Consider the following 13179-nt stretch of genomic DNA (forward strand, 5'->3'; position numbering starts at 1 on the left):
ACCCGCCCTCCTCCTCTAATAATAAGACCCATTGGTGTGAGCAGGTAAATGCTATATTATATTATTATTTTTTTAAAATTTATTTTATTTTTGTTTACCAGAACTTGGTGGGAACTAAGAGGGATGGCAGAGAAGGCAGTGCAATGTTCCTCCTGCAGGATGTTTGAGGTGAGGGATGCCGTTTGTGTCCCTGCTGATTTTACCTGCAGGAAGTGCAGCCATCTCCAGCTCCTACAAGACCGTGTTACGGTACTGGAGTTGGATGAACTTCGGATCATTCGGGAGGCAGAGGGGGTCATAGATGGGAGCTTCAGGGAAATAGTTACACCAAAGACTGGAGATAGATGGGTAACTGTAAGAGGGACTGGGAGGAAGCAGTCAGTGCAGGGACCCCCTGCGGTCGTTCCCCTGAGTAACAAGTATACCGTTTTGGATACTTGGGGGGACGACTTACCAGGGGTAAGCTATGGGGTACGTGACTCTAGCACGGAGTCTGTCCCTGTTGCTCAGAAGGGAAGGGGGGATAGGAGTAGAACATTAGTAATTGGGGACTCAATAGTCAGGGGCACAGATAGGAGATTTTGTGGGAGCGAGAGAGACTCACGTTTGGTATGTTGCCTCCCAGGTGCAAGGGTACGTGATGTCTCGGATCGTGTTTTTCGGGTCCTTAAGGGGGAAGGGGAGCAGCCCCAAGTCGTAGTCCACATTGGCACTAACGACATAGGTAGGAAAGGGGACAAGGATGTCAGGCAGGCCTTTAGGGAGCTAGGATGGAAGCTCAGAGCGAGAACAAACTGTTATCTCTGGGTTGTTGCCCGTGCCACGTGATAGTGAGACGAGGAATAGGGAGAGAGAGCAATTAAACACGTGGCTACAGGGATGGTGCAGACGGGAGGGATTCAGATTTCTGGATAACTGGGGCTCTTTCTGGGGAAGGTGGGACCTCTATAGACAGGATGGTCTACATCTGAACATGAGGGGCACCAATATCCTGGGGGGAGATTTGTTAGTGCTCTTTGGGGGGGTTTAAACTAATTCAGCAGGGGCATGGGGACCTGGATTGTAGTTTTGGGGTACGGGAGATTGAGAGTATAGAGGTCAGGAGCACAGATTTGACTTTGCAGGAGGGTGCCAGTGTTCAGGTAGGTGGTTTGAAGTGTGTCTACTTCAATGCCAGGAGTATATGAAATAAGGTAGGGGAACTGGCAGCATGGGTTGGTACCTGGGACTTCGATGTTGTGGCCATTTCAGAGACCTGGATAGAGCAGGGACAGGAATGGTTGTTGCAGGTTCCGGGGTTTAGGTGTTTTAGTAAGCTCAGAGAACATAGAACAGCACAGAACAGGCCCTTCGGCCCTCAATGTTGTGCCGAGCCATGATCACTCTACTCAAACCCACGTATCCACCCTATACCCGTAACCCAATAACCCCCCCCCCCTTAACCTTACTTTTTTATTAGGACACTACGGGCAATTTAGCATGGCCAATCCACCTAACCCGCACATCTTTGGACTGTGGGAGGAAACCGGAGCACCCGGAGGAAACCCACGCACACAGGGGGAGGACGTGCAGACTCCACACAGACAGTGACCCAGCCGGGAATCGAACCTGGACCCTGGAGCTGTGAAGCATTTATGCTAACCACCATGCTACCCTGCTGGGGGCAAAAGAGGGGGAGGTGTGCCGCTGCTAGTCAAGGACAGTATTACGGTGGCGGAAAGGATGCTAGATGGGGACTGTTCTTCCGAGATAGTATGGGCTGAGGTTAGAAACAGGAAAGGAGAGGTCACCCTGTTGGGAGTTTTCTATAGGCCACCTAATAGTTCTAGGGATGTAGAGGAAAGGATGGCGAAGATGATTCTGGAAAAGAGCGAAAGTAACAGGGTAGTTGTTATGGGAGACTTTAACTTTCCAAAATTGACTGGAAAAGATATAGTTTGAGTACATTAGATGGGTCGTTCTTTGTACAATGTGTGCAAGAGGGTTTTCTGACACAATATGTTGACAGGCCAACAAGAGGTGAGGCTACATTGGATTTGGTTTTGGGTAATGAACCAGGCCAGATGTTAGATCTGGAGGTAGGTGAGCACTTTGGAGACAGTGACCACAATTCGGTGACCTTTACATTAGTGATGGAAAAGGATAAGTATACCCCGCAGGGCAAGAGTTACAGCTGGGGGAAGGGCAATTATGATGCCATTAGACATGACTTAGGATGTGTAGGTTGGAGAAGTAGGCTGCAAGGGTTGGGCACACTGGATATCGGTAAAGCGTTTGATAAGGTTCCCCACGGTCGGCTATTGCAGAAAATACGGAGGCTGGAGATTGAGGGTGATTTAGAGATGTGGATCAGAAATTGGCTAGTTGAAAGAAGACAGATGGTGGTGGTTGATGGCAAATGTTCAGAATGGAGTTCAGTTACGAGTGGCGTACCACAAGGATCTGTTCTGGGGCCGTTGCTGTTTGTCATTTTTATAAATGACCTATAGGAGGGCACAGAAGGTTGGGTGAGTAAATTTGCAGACGACACTAAAGTCGGTGGAGTTGTAGACAGTGTGGAAGGATGTTGCAGGTTACAGAGGGACATAGATAAGCTGCAGAGCTGTGCTGAGAGGTGGCAAATGGAGTTTAATGTAGAGAAGTGTGAGGTGATTCACTTTGGAAAGAATAACAGGAATGCGGAATATTTGGCTAATGGTAAAATTCTTAGCAGTGTGGATGAGCAGAGGGATCTGGGTGTCCATGTACATAGATCCCTGAAAGTTGCCACCCAGGTTGATAGGGTTGTGAAGAAGGCCTATGGTGTGTTGGCCTTTATTGTTAGAGGAATTGAGTTCCGGAGCCATGAGGTCATGTTGCAGCTGTACAAAACTCTAGTACGGCCGCATTTGGAGTATTGCGTACAGTTCTGGTCGCCTCATTATAGGAAGGACGTGGAAGCTTTGGAATGGGTGCAGAGGAGATTTACCAGGATGTTGCCTGGTATGGAGGGAAAATCTTATGAGGAAAGGCTGATGGACTTGAGGTTGTTTTCGTTAGAGAGAAGAAGGTTAAGAGGTGACTTAATAGAGGCATACAAAATGATCAGCGGGTTAGATCGGGTGGACAGTGAGAGCCTTCTCCCGCGGATGGAGGTGGCTAGCACGAGGGGACATAGCCTTAAATTGAGGGGTAATAGATGTAGGACAGAGGTCAGAGGTAGGTTTTTTATGCAAAGAGTGGTGAGGCTGTGGAATGCCCTACCTGCAACAGTAGTGAACTCGCCAACATTGAGGGCATTTAAAAGTTTATTGGATAAGCATATGGATGATAATGGCATAGTGTAGGTTAGATGGCCTTTAGTTTTTGACTTCCCATGTCGGTGCAACATCGTGGGCCGAAGGGCCTGTACTGCGCTGTATCGTTCTATGTTCTATATGTGGAGCTTGTTCAAGGAACAGCTATTGCGTGTTCTTGATCAGTACGTACCAGTCAGGCAGGGAGGAAGGGGTCGAGCGAGGGAACCGTGGTTTACCAAAGAAGTGGAATCTCTTGTTAAGAGGAAGAAGGAGGCCTATGTGAAGGTGAGGCGTGAAGTTTCAGTTGGGGCGCTTGATAGTTACAGGGAAGCGAGGAAGCATCTAAAGAGTGAGCTAAGACGGGCAAGGAGGGGACATGAGAATTCTTTGGCAGGTAGGATCAAGGAAAACCCAAAAGCTTTCTATAGGTATGTCAGGAATAAAAGAATGACTAGGGTAAGAGTAGGGCCAGTCAAAGACAGTGGTGGGAAGTTGTGTGTGGGAAGTTGTGTGTGGAGGCTGAGGAGATAAGCGAGATACTAAATGAATACTTTTCGTCAGTATTCACTCAGGAAAAAGATAATGTTGTGGAGGAGACTGCTGAGACCCAGGCTATTAGAATAGATGGCATTGAGGTGCGTAGGGAAGAAGTGTTGGCTATTCTGGAAAGTCCCCGGGGCCTGATGGGATTTATCCTAGGATTCTCTGGGAAGCCAGGGAAGAGATTGCTGAGCCTTTGGCTTTGATTTTTATGTCATCATTGGCTACATGAATAGTGCCAGAGGACTGTAGGATAGCAAATGTGGCCCCTTTGTTCAAGAAGGGGAGTAGAGATAACACCGGTAACTATAGGCCGGTGAACCTCACGTCTGTTGTGGGTAAAGTCTTGGAGAGGATTATAAAAGATACGATTTATAATCATCTAGATAGGAATAACATGATTAGGGATAGTCAGCATGGTTTTGTGAAGGGTAGGTCATGCCTCACAAACCTTATCGAGTTCCTATTTGAGTCTATTAACCTGGTTCACACTGTTCTCATGACAGCAAGGTCTCTCTCTCCAGTGAATACTGAAGCAAAATGTTCATTTAGGGCCTCCCCCATCTCCTCAGACTCTAGGCACAAGTTCCCTCCACTATCCCTGATTGGCCCCACTCTCACTCTGATCATCCTCTTATTTCTCACAGAAGTGTAGAACGCCTCGGGGTTTTCCCTAATCCTTCTCGCTAGGGCTTTTTCATGCCCTCTTCTCGCTCTCCTCAGTCCATTTTTGAGTTCCTTCCTGGCTACCTCTAGAGCCAAGTCAGATCCTTGCTTCCTCAACTTTACGTAACTTTCCTTCTTCCTCTTGACTCGAAGCTCCACTTCTCTTGTCATCCATGGCTCCTTCACCTTACTATTCCTTCCTCGTCTCAGTGGGACAAAACTATCCAGCACTTGCAGCAAGTGCTCCTTAAACAACCCCTGCATTACTGTTGTGCATCTCCCTGGGACCAACTGTTCCCACTTTATGCTCCCCAGCTCCTGTCTAATAACAGTATAAATCCCCTTCCCATACTGTCTGTGCACTCACCAACATTGAGGGCATTTAAAAGTTTATTGGATAAGCATATGGATGATAATGGCATAGTCTAGGTTAGATGGCCTTTAGTTTTTGACTTCCCATGTCGGTGCAACATCGTGGGCCGAAGGGCCTGTACTGCGCTGTATCGTTCTATGTTCTTTGTTCTATCTCCCCTTAACATGGGCGTCAATGGCATGAATCCCCCATTATCAATATCCTGTGTGGCTTACCATTAGTCAGAAACCTAACTATAAATACTATGACAACTGGAGAAGCTGTATGTTACTAACTTGCATTACCAGTAGGAGGCAAGTTGACCTCAATAAATTTGTTTGTTGTTGACTGATATTTCAAATGACTACCAGTTATTTGGTTTGGCTATTTCAGAAGTTAATTCTTGTATTCTGTATCTACTGTCCATGTCTGTTTCAATAACATTTCTAAATTCTTCCAAACTCCACGAATTTTAACAATAAATAAATAAATGCTGTGACCACATGAATGAGTCACAGGCTGAGCATTATGTGACTGGTGCCTCACCACCTGGATCCCTATAAACTTTACAGCATTTACAAGGCAGGAGTGTGATGCAATACTCTCCAGTTGCTTGGATGTGAGCTGCTCCAACACCACTCAGCTCAACATCATCCAGGACAAAGCCAGTTTGGCCATGTTATTGTACAGGGACAGAGAAGCTTGGATTTCCTCTGCACAGATCTGCAGGATGTATTGGGAGTGATTAACAAAGATTATGGGGTCTTGAGAGGTACAAGAGTAAGGAGATTATGCTGAACCTCTATAAAATCCTGGTTAGACCAGAACTAGAGAGTATTACATCCAGTCCTGGTGACCACACTTGAGGAAAGATGAAAGGTTGTGCAAGTTTGGGGCTCCAGGGATGCGGGGATTTATCTACAAGGTTCAGTTGGAGAAGCTGGGGTTCTTGGAGCAGAGAAGATTAAGGGGTGATTTGTTAACGGAAGACAGGATTATGACACTGTACCCATTGGCTGATGATACAAGGACTAGAGAAGACAGATTGAAGGTTTGGTGAAGGGGATGTGAGAAAACATTTTTCCACAGCGACTAGCAATAATCTAAAACTCGCTACCCAAGAGTGATGAAAGTGGTGATAATGGATGGGCACACTACTACAGGACTGGGGTTCGAGCAGGGCATGGGGCTGACTGGAATGCTCTGGAGAGCTGGCATATACTTGATGGTCTGGAATGGTCAAATGGGAGAAAAGTGGCAGATGGAATTTAATCCTGAAAAGTGTGACACTGTATCACTTTGGAAGGAGCAATTTGACAAGGAAATATTCAATGAATGGCACCACAATGGGAAGTCCTGAGGAACAAAGAGATCATGGCGTGTTTGTCCATAGATCTCTGAAGGCAGAAGGGCAGGTTAATAGGTTGGTGAAAAAGGCATATGGTACACTTGCCTTTATCAATTATGGCACAGATTACAAAAGAAAGGAAGTCATGTTGGAGTTATATAGAACATTGGTGAGGCCACAGCTGGAGTACTGTGTGCAGTTCTGGTCGCTGAATTATAGGAAGGATGGGTGGCGCGGTAGCACAGTGGTTAGCACTGTGACTTCACAGCTCCGGGGTCCCAGTTTTGATTCCCGGTTTGGGTCACTGCGAAGTCTGCATGTTCTCCCCCTGTCAGTGTGGGTTTCCTCCGGGTGCTCCAGTTTCCTCCCACAGTCCAAAGATGTGCAGGTTAGATAGATTGGCAATGCTAAATTTCTCTTAGTGTCCAAAAAGGTGAGGCGGGGTTACGGGGATAGGGTGGAAGTGTGGGCTTAAGTGGGGTGCTCTTTCCAAGGGCTGGTGCAGACTCGATGGACCAAATGGCCGCCTCCTGCACTGTAAATTCTATGTTCTACGTGATTACACTGGAGTGAATGCATTTCACCAGGATGTTACCTGGATGGAACATTTTAGTTATGAGGAGAGTTTGGATAGGCTTGGATTGTTTTCGCTGGAGCGACCTGATCGAGGTGTACATGATTATGAGGGGCATGGATAGGGAATAGCTGTTCCCCTTAGTTGAAGGGTCGGTTTTGAGGAGCCACAAGTTCAAGGTGAGGGATGGGAGGTTCAGGGGTGATTTGAGGAAAACCGTTTTTACCCAGAGGGTGGGGACAGTCTGAAAAGCACTGCCTGGGAGGGTTGTAGAGGCGGGTTACCTCACATCCTTTTGAAAGGTACCTGGAAGAGCACTTGGCATATTTTAACATTCGAGGCTATGTGCCAAGTGCTGGTAAATGGGATTAGGATTGGCAGATCAGATGCCTTTAATGCAGCGGTGCAGACTCGATGGGCCAAAGGGCCTTTTCTGCACTGTATTTTTCTGTGAATGACTCCATCTATGCTGTAATGACTCCAGTGAATAAAATAGATTTTTACACAATCCGGTAGTTACATGATCGGCATCACTGATACCACTTTAAACAATACTGGGGAGAAAATTGAAACCCGAAAACTGGGTGCAATTCACCATAAGTGAAATATTTTATTAGTTTGCTGTTCAAATACAAAGAACTGCAACCAACCAACCAGCCTTGAGTACTTTGGTGTGTCAATCACAAAATTGCACAGGAGGACATTATTGAGTTCTGAAATCTGAGCAATTCATTTCTGTTGATAGAGCGAGTTTGTGGTTGAAAGGTGTTCATGAAATGGAGACGGTGTTTCTTCTCCACATTTCCTTTAGCACGTCGTGCGGCAGTCTACCGTTATCATCGGGTAAGCATCTTCAGTCAGATCTTTGACGAGTGTAGCACCCAGATTAAGTTTAATTTGCTAACCATGTAGGCTATAACATAATTGTACATGTTTAGAAATCTCATCTCCAGCTTCCGGTGGCGGCCATGGTGTGAGTAGTCGCACATTTGACAGCCTTTGCTTGTGGTGGTGTTTTGGGGCCTATTCCCCGATTAACGGACAGAAGTTTTAATGGGAAAAGGTACAGGAGTGGTGGAGGAAGAGTTTATTCCACCGGTGGATGGATTTGTGGACACAAGTGATTTTAGGTGAAAGAAGCTGTTGGAGTGAGAAACTTTGCCTGTGGCACAGGGGAAGATGGCGGAGGGTAAAAGACCGGCTCTACCATCTCAGTGGTCTATGGATCAGCTGGTCGAACTTCTTGAACGAGAAGTTCACCCAGCAGAGAAAGAAGTCTGGAGGACCTGGCGAGGATCCGTTTAAGGCGGGGATCGACCACATGGAGCTGAGGCTGGAGTCTCAAACCCAGGCGATCCAGAAGGTGGAGGTGACGGTGGGGGAGCACGAGGAGCAGATTACTTTGTTGGCGGCCGAGATGAGGGTGATGGAAGATACCCAGAAGTGGCTTCAGGAGGATTGTGCGGTTGCCAGAGGGCAGACACTGGTTCATATGTAACCGATATGTTGGAGACGTTCCTGGGAGAGGGGGGTCTTTGAATGGCCCCTACTGGGTGCACAGGACGCTGATGAGGAAGCCGCAGGGTAACGAGCCGTCAACGGCAATAGTGATGCGGTTACATCGATTTCTTGACAAGGAACAAATTCTGGGGTGGGTCAACACTCCCGACCAGGCTGATCACATGGAATGTGAGAGGGCTGAATGGGCCGGTCAAGAGGGCTCGCGTGTTCGTGCATTTGAGGAGCTAAAAGGCCGATGTGGCATTCTTGCAGGAAACACACCTGAAGATTGGGGATCAAACTAGGCTCAGGAAAGGGTGGGTAGGGCAGCTCATTAATTCAGGATTAGATTTGAGGACGAGGGGGGTGGTGGTCTTGATAAATAAGCAGGTAGCTTTTGAAGTGGGAAACAGTGGCAGACTCTGGGGAGAGGTTCATTATGATGAGTGGGAAATTGGAGGGAATGTCTGAATGTTTATGCCCCGAACTGGGATGATGTAGGGTTTGTGAGATGGGTGCTGGGGAAGATCCCAGACCTGGACTCTCACTGGCTGATAATGGTGGGGGGTGGGGGGGGGGGGGGGAGGAGAGATTTTAACATGTTTCTTGTGCTGAAATTGGATCGGTCGAGCCTGACGTTGAGGAGAGTATTGACGGTGGCGAAGGAATTGAGAGGGTTTATGGAGCTTATGGGGGCAGTGGACCCGTGGAGGTTTGGTAGGCTGGGAGCGAAGGAATTTTTGTTTTTCTCCCTTGCATGTAGGGTGTACTCCCGGATCGACTATTTTGTGTTGGAACTGGACGTTGTTGGTGGAAGTGGTCAGTTCGGAGTAAACGGCGATTGTGGTTTTGGACCCTGCGCTGCATTGGGTGGACTTGCAGGTGAATGAACAGCGCCACAGTGAAGGTTGAATGTGGGGCTGTTGGCAGATGAGGTTGGTGAGCAGGTGAGGGCTGCTATTCAGGGATATGTGGAGCTGAATGATACAAACAACAAAGAAAATTGCAGCACAGGAACAGGCCCTTTGGCCCTCCCAGCCTGCACCGATCCAGATCTTTTATCTAAACCTGTCGCCTATTTTCCAAGGTCTACTTCCCTCTGTTCCCACCCATTCATATACCTGTCTAGATGCCTCTTAAATGATGCTATCGTGCCCGTCTCTACCACCTCCGCTGGCAAAGTGTTCCAGGCACCACCACCCTCTGCGTAAAAAACTTTCCACGCACATCTCCCTTAAACTTTCCCCCTCTCACCTTGAAATCGTGACCCCTTGTAATTGATACCCCCACTCTTGGAAAAAGCTTGTTGCTATCCGCCCTGTCCATACCTCTCATAATTTTGTAGACCTCAATCAGGTTCCCCCCTGAACCTCCGTCTTTCCAACGAAAACAATCCTAATCTACTCAACCTTTCTTCATAGCTAGCACCCTCCATACCAGCAACATCCTGGTGAACCTCCTCTGCACCCTCTCTAAAGCATCCACATCCTTCTGGTAATGTGGTGACCAGAACTGCACGCAGTATTCCAAATGTGGCCTAACCAAAGTCCTATACAACTGTAACATGACCTGCCGACTCTTGTACTCAATGCCCCGTCCGATGAAGGCAAGCATGCTGTATGCCTTCTTGATTACTCTTATCAATGGGTTTAATATTTTGAGCAATAGATCGTCCACGGACAGCGAGACCCTATGCTCCACCCTCCCGCCTGCACTAGCCCCCTGCCAGTCCCTTGGCCACTACGCTATGGGAGGCACTGAATGCAGTGGTAAGGGGGGGAGTTTATTTCAATACGGGTGCATCGGGGCAAGATGGAGCGGGTAGAGATGGCGAGGTTCGTGGATGAGATTCTGCAGGTGAATAGGAGGTATTCAGAGGTCCCGGAGGCGGGGTTGTTGAGGGAGCGACTGAAACTTCAGATGTAGTTTGGACTAATATCCATGGGTGAGGCAGTCGAGGAGGGCTAAAGGTCTATCAATACGGGGAAAAGTCGAGTCGGATGTTGGCACATCAGTTGAGGAAGCAGGAGGCGTCGAGGGAGATCGGAAGGGTGAAGAATGTGTGGGGAAGATGGCCTTGGACCCGGTGAGGTGGGGTGTTCGGGGACTTTTACAATAGATTGTATGATTCAGAATCCCCGGCTGGGGTGGAGGGAAGCACGGTAGCATCGTGGTTAGCACAATTGCTTCACAACTCCAGGGTCCCAGGTTCGATTCCCGGCTGGGTCACTGTCTGTGTGGAGTCTGCATGTTCTCCCCGTGTGTACGTGGGTTTCCTCCGGGTGCTCCGGTTTCCTCTCACAGTCCAAAGATGTGCAGGTTCGGTGGATTGGCCATACTAAATTGCCCTCAGTGTCCAAAATGTCCCTTAGTGTTAGAACATAGAACATAGAACAGTACAGCACAGAACAGGCCCTTCAGCCCTCAATGTTGTGCCGAGCCATGATCACCCTACTCAAACCCACGTATCCACCCTATACCCGTAACCCAACAACCCCCCCCTTAACCTTACTTTTATTAGGACACTACGGGCAATTTAGCATGGCCAATCCACCTAACCCGCACATCTTTGGACTGTGGGAGGAAACCGGAGCACCCGGAGGAAACCCACGCACACAGGGGGAGGACGTGCAGACTCCACACAGACAGTGACCCAGCCGGGAATCGAACCTGGGACCCTGGAGCTGTGAAGCATTTATGCTAACCACCATGCTACCCTGCTGCTGTTGGGTGGGGTTACTGGGTTATGGGAATAGGGTGGAGGTGTGGGCTTGGGTAGGGATGCTCTTTCGAATGGCCTCCTTCTGCACTGTAAATTCTATGAATAAGAAGTTTTTTTGGAGGGGTTGGAGTTCTCTCGGGTGGAGGAGGACCTGGTGGAGGGATTGGGAGCTCCCATTGTGCTGTTGGAGGGTATGGGGGCGATGCAGGCGGGGAAGGACCCGGGCCAGGATGGGTTCCTGGTGAAATTTTATAAAAGGTTTTCGGGGGACCTGGGGCCACTGCTGGTAAGGCGCTCAATGAGGTGGGGGAGCAAGGGATGCTTCTCTGCCCCCCTCCCGACATTATTGTAGACCTCGATCTCTTTAATTTTAAAGAGGGGTCAAGGATCTGGAGCAGTGTGAGTCCTACAGGCTAATTTCATGATTAAATGTGGACGCTAAGTTGTTGGCCAAGATCTTGGTCTCAAGGATTGAAAACTGTGTCAGGGGTGATAGGGGAAGATCAGACTGGGTTTGTTAAGGTGAGGCATCTATCGGCGAACATCAGGCGGCTGTTGAATGTTATAATGATGGTCCCGGAGGGATGAAGTGTGGAGGTGGTGGCCTCCATGGATGTGGAGAAAGACTTTGACCGAGTGGATTGAGAGGTGGTTTGGGTTTGGGCAGGGGTTTGTAGATTGGGTTCGGTTGCCGTACGGGCGGAGACAGCGAGTGTGTGAACGAACCGGGTGAGTTGGGAGTATTTCAAGTTGCACCGTGGGACGAGGCAGGGATGCTCACTCTCCCCATTGCTCTGTGCCTTGGACATAGAGCCATTGACAATGGTGCTGTGAGCGCCAAGGGACTGGCAGGGGGCTAGTGCAGGCGGGAGGGTGGAGCATAGGGTCTCGCTGTACGTGGACGATCTATTGTCAAAATATCAAACCCGTTGGAAGTTATTTGGGGGGATTATGGGCATATTGGAGGAATTCAGCCGGTTCTCGGGTACAAATTGAATATGGGGCAGATCCAAACGAGGGGGCAGGAGAGGAGGCTTGGGGATTTACCTCTTAATTTAAAAAAAATTAATAATCTTTATTGTCACAAGTAGGCTTACAGTAACAGTGCAATGAAGTTACTGTGAAAATCCTCTAGTCGCCACATTCCGGCGCCTGTTTGGGTGCACTGAGAGAATTCAGAATGTCCAATTCACCTGACAGCACATCTTTCGGGACTTGTGGGAGGAAACCGGAACACCTGGAGGAAACCCACGCAGACGAGGTAAACATGCAGACTCCACACAGACAGTGACCCAAGCCGGGATTCAAACCTGGGACCCTGGTGCTGTGAAGCAACAGTGCTAAACACTGTACTACTGTGCCGCCCACCCGCATTTAGAGTGGGGGGGGGGGGGACTTTTGTTATTAGGGCATTCGAGTATAAAAACCGGTAAGTGATGCTACAGTTGTATGGAAACTTGGTATGGCCGCACTTGGAATATTGCACACAATTCGCCACACTACCAGAAGGACATGGAGAGGGTGCAGAGGAGGTTTACCAGGATATTGCCTTATCTGGAGGATGTTAGCTATGTGGAGAGGCTGAATAGACTCGGACTGTTTTCATTAGAACTGCGGAGGTTGAGGGGTGACCTGATAGAGTCTACAGGTTATGAGGGGCATGGATAGAGTGGATGGGCAGGCACTCTTTCCCAGGATGGAGGGGTCAGTCACTTAACATAGGTTTAAACACAGGTTTAAGGCCTGTGGGGCAAAGTTTAGAGGAGATGTGCGAGGCAGGTTTTGTACACGGAAGGTGGGGCGTGTCTGGCATGCTTTGCTCTGGTCGGTTGTGGAAGCAGATACATTAACGGCATTCAAAAGGCATCTTGACAAACACATGGATAGGATGGGTATAGAGGGATACGGCACAAGGAAGTGCTGAGGGTTTTGGCAAAGGTTGGTATCATGACCAGTACAGGCTTGGAGGGTCGAAGGGGCCTGGTCCTGTGCTGTATTGTTCTTTGTTCTTTGTCTGCATGGGTCAACCACAGCCCAAAGATGTGCAGTTTAGGTGGATTGGCCACCAAACCTTAATTGGAAGAAAATAATTGGGAACTCTAAATTTATAAAGAAAAAATAAATCTCATCTGACATGATCATGCAATGTCTTAACTCATCTTGTAATTCCCTGGCTCACTAAGATTACTAGTTTACTAG

The sequence above is a fragment of the Scyliorhinus canicula genome, chromosome 7 (assembly GCF_902713615.1).
Source record: "Scyliorhinus canicula chromosome 7, sScyCan1.1, whole genome shotgun sequence".
Lineage (NCBI taxonomy): Eukaryota > Metazoa > Chordata > Chondrichthyes > Carcharhiniformes > Scyliorhinidae > Scyliorhinus > Scyliorhinus canicula.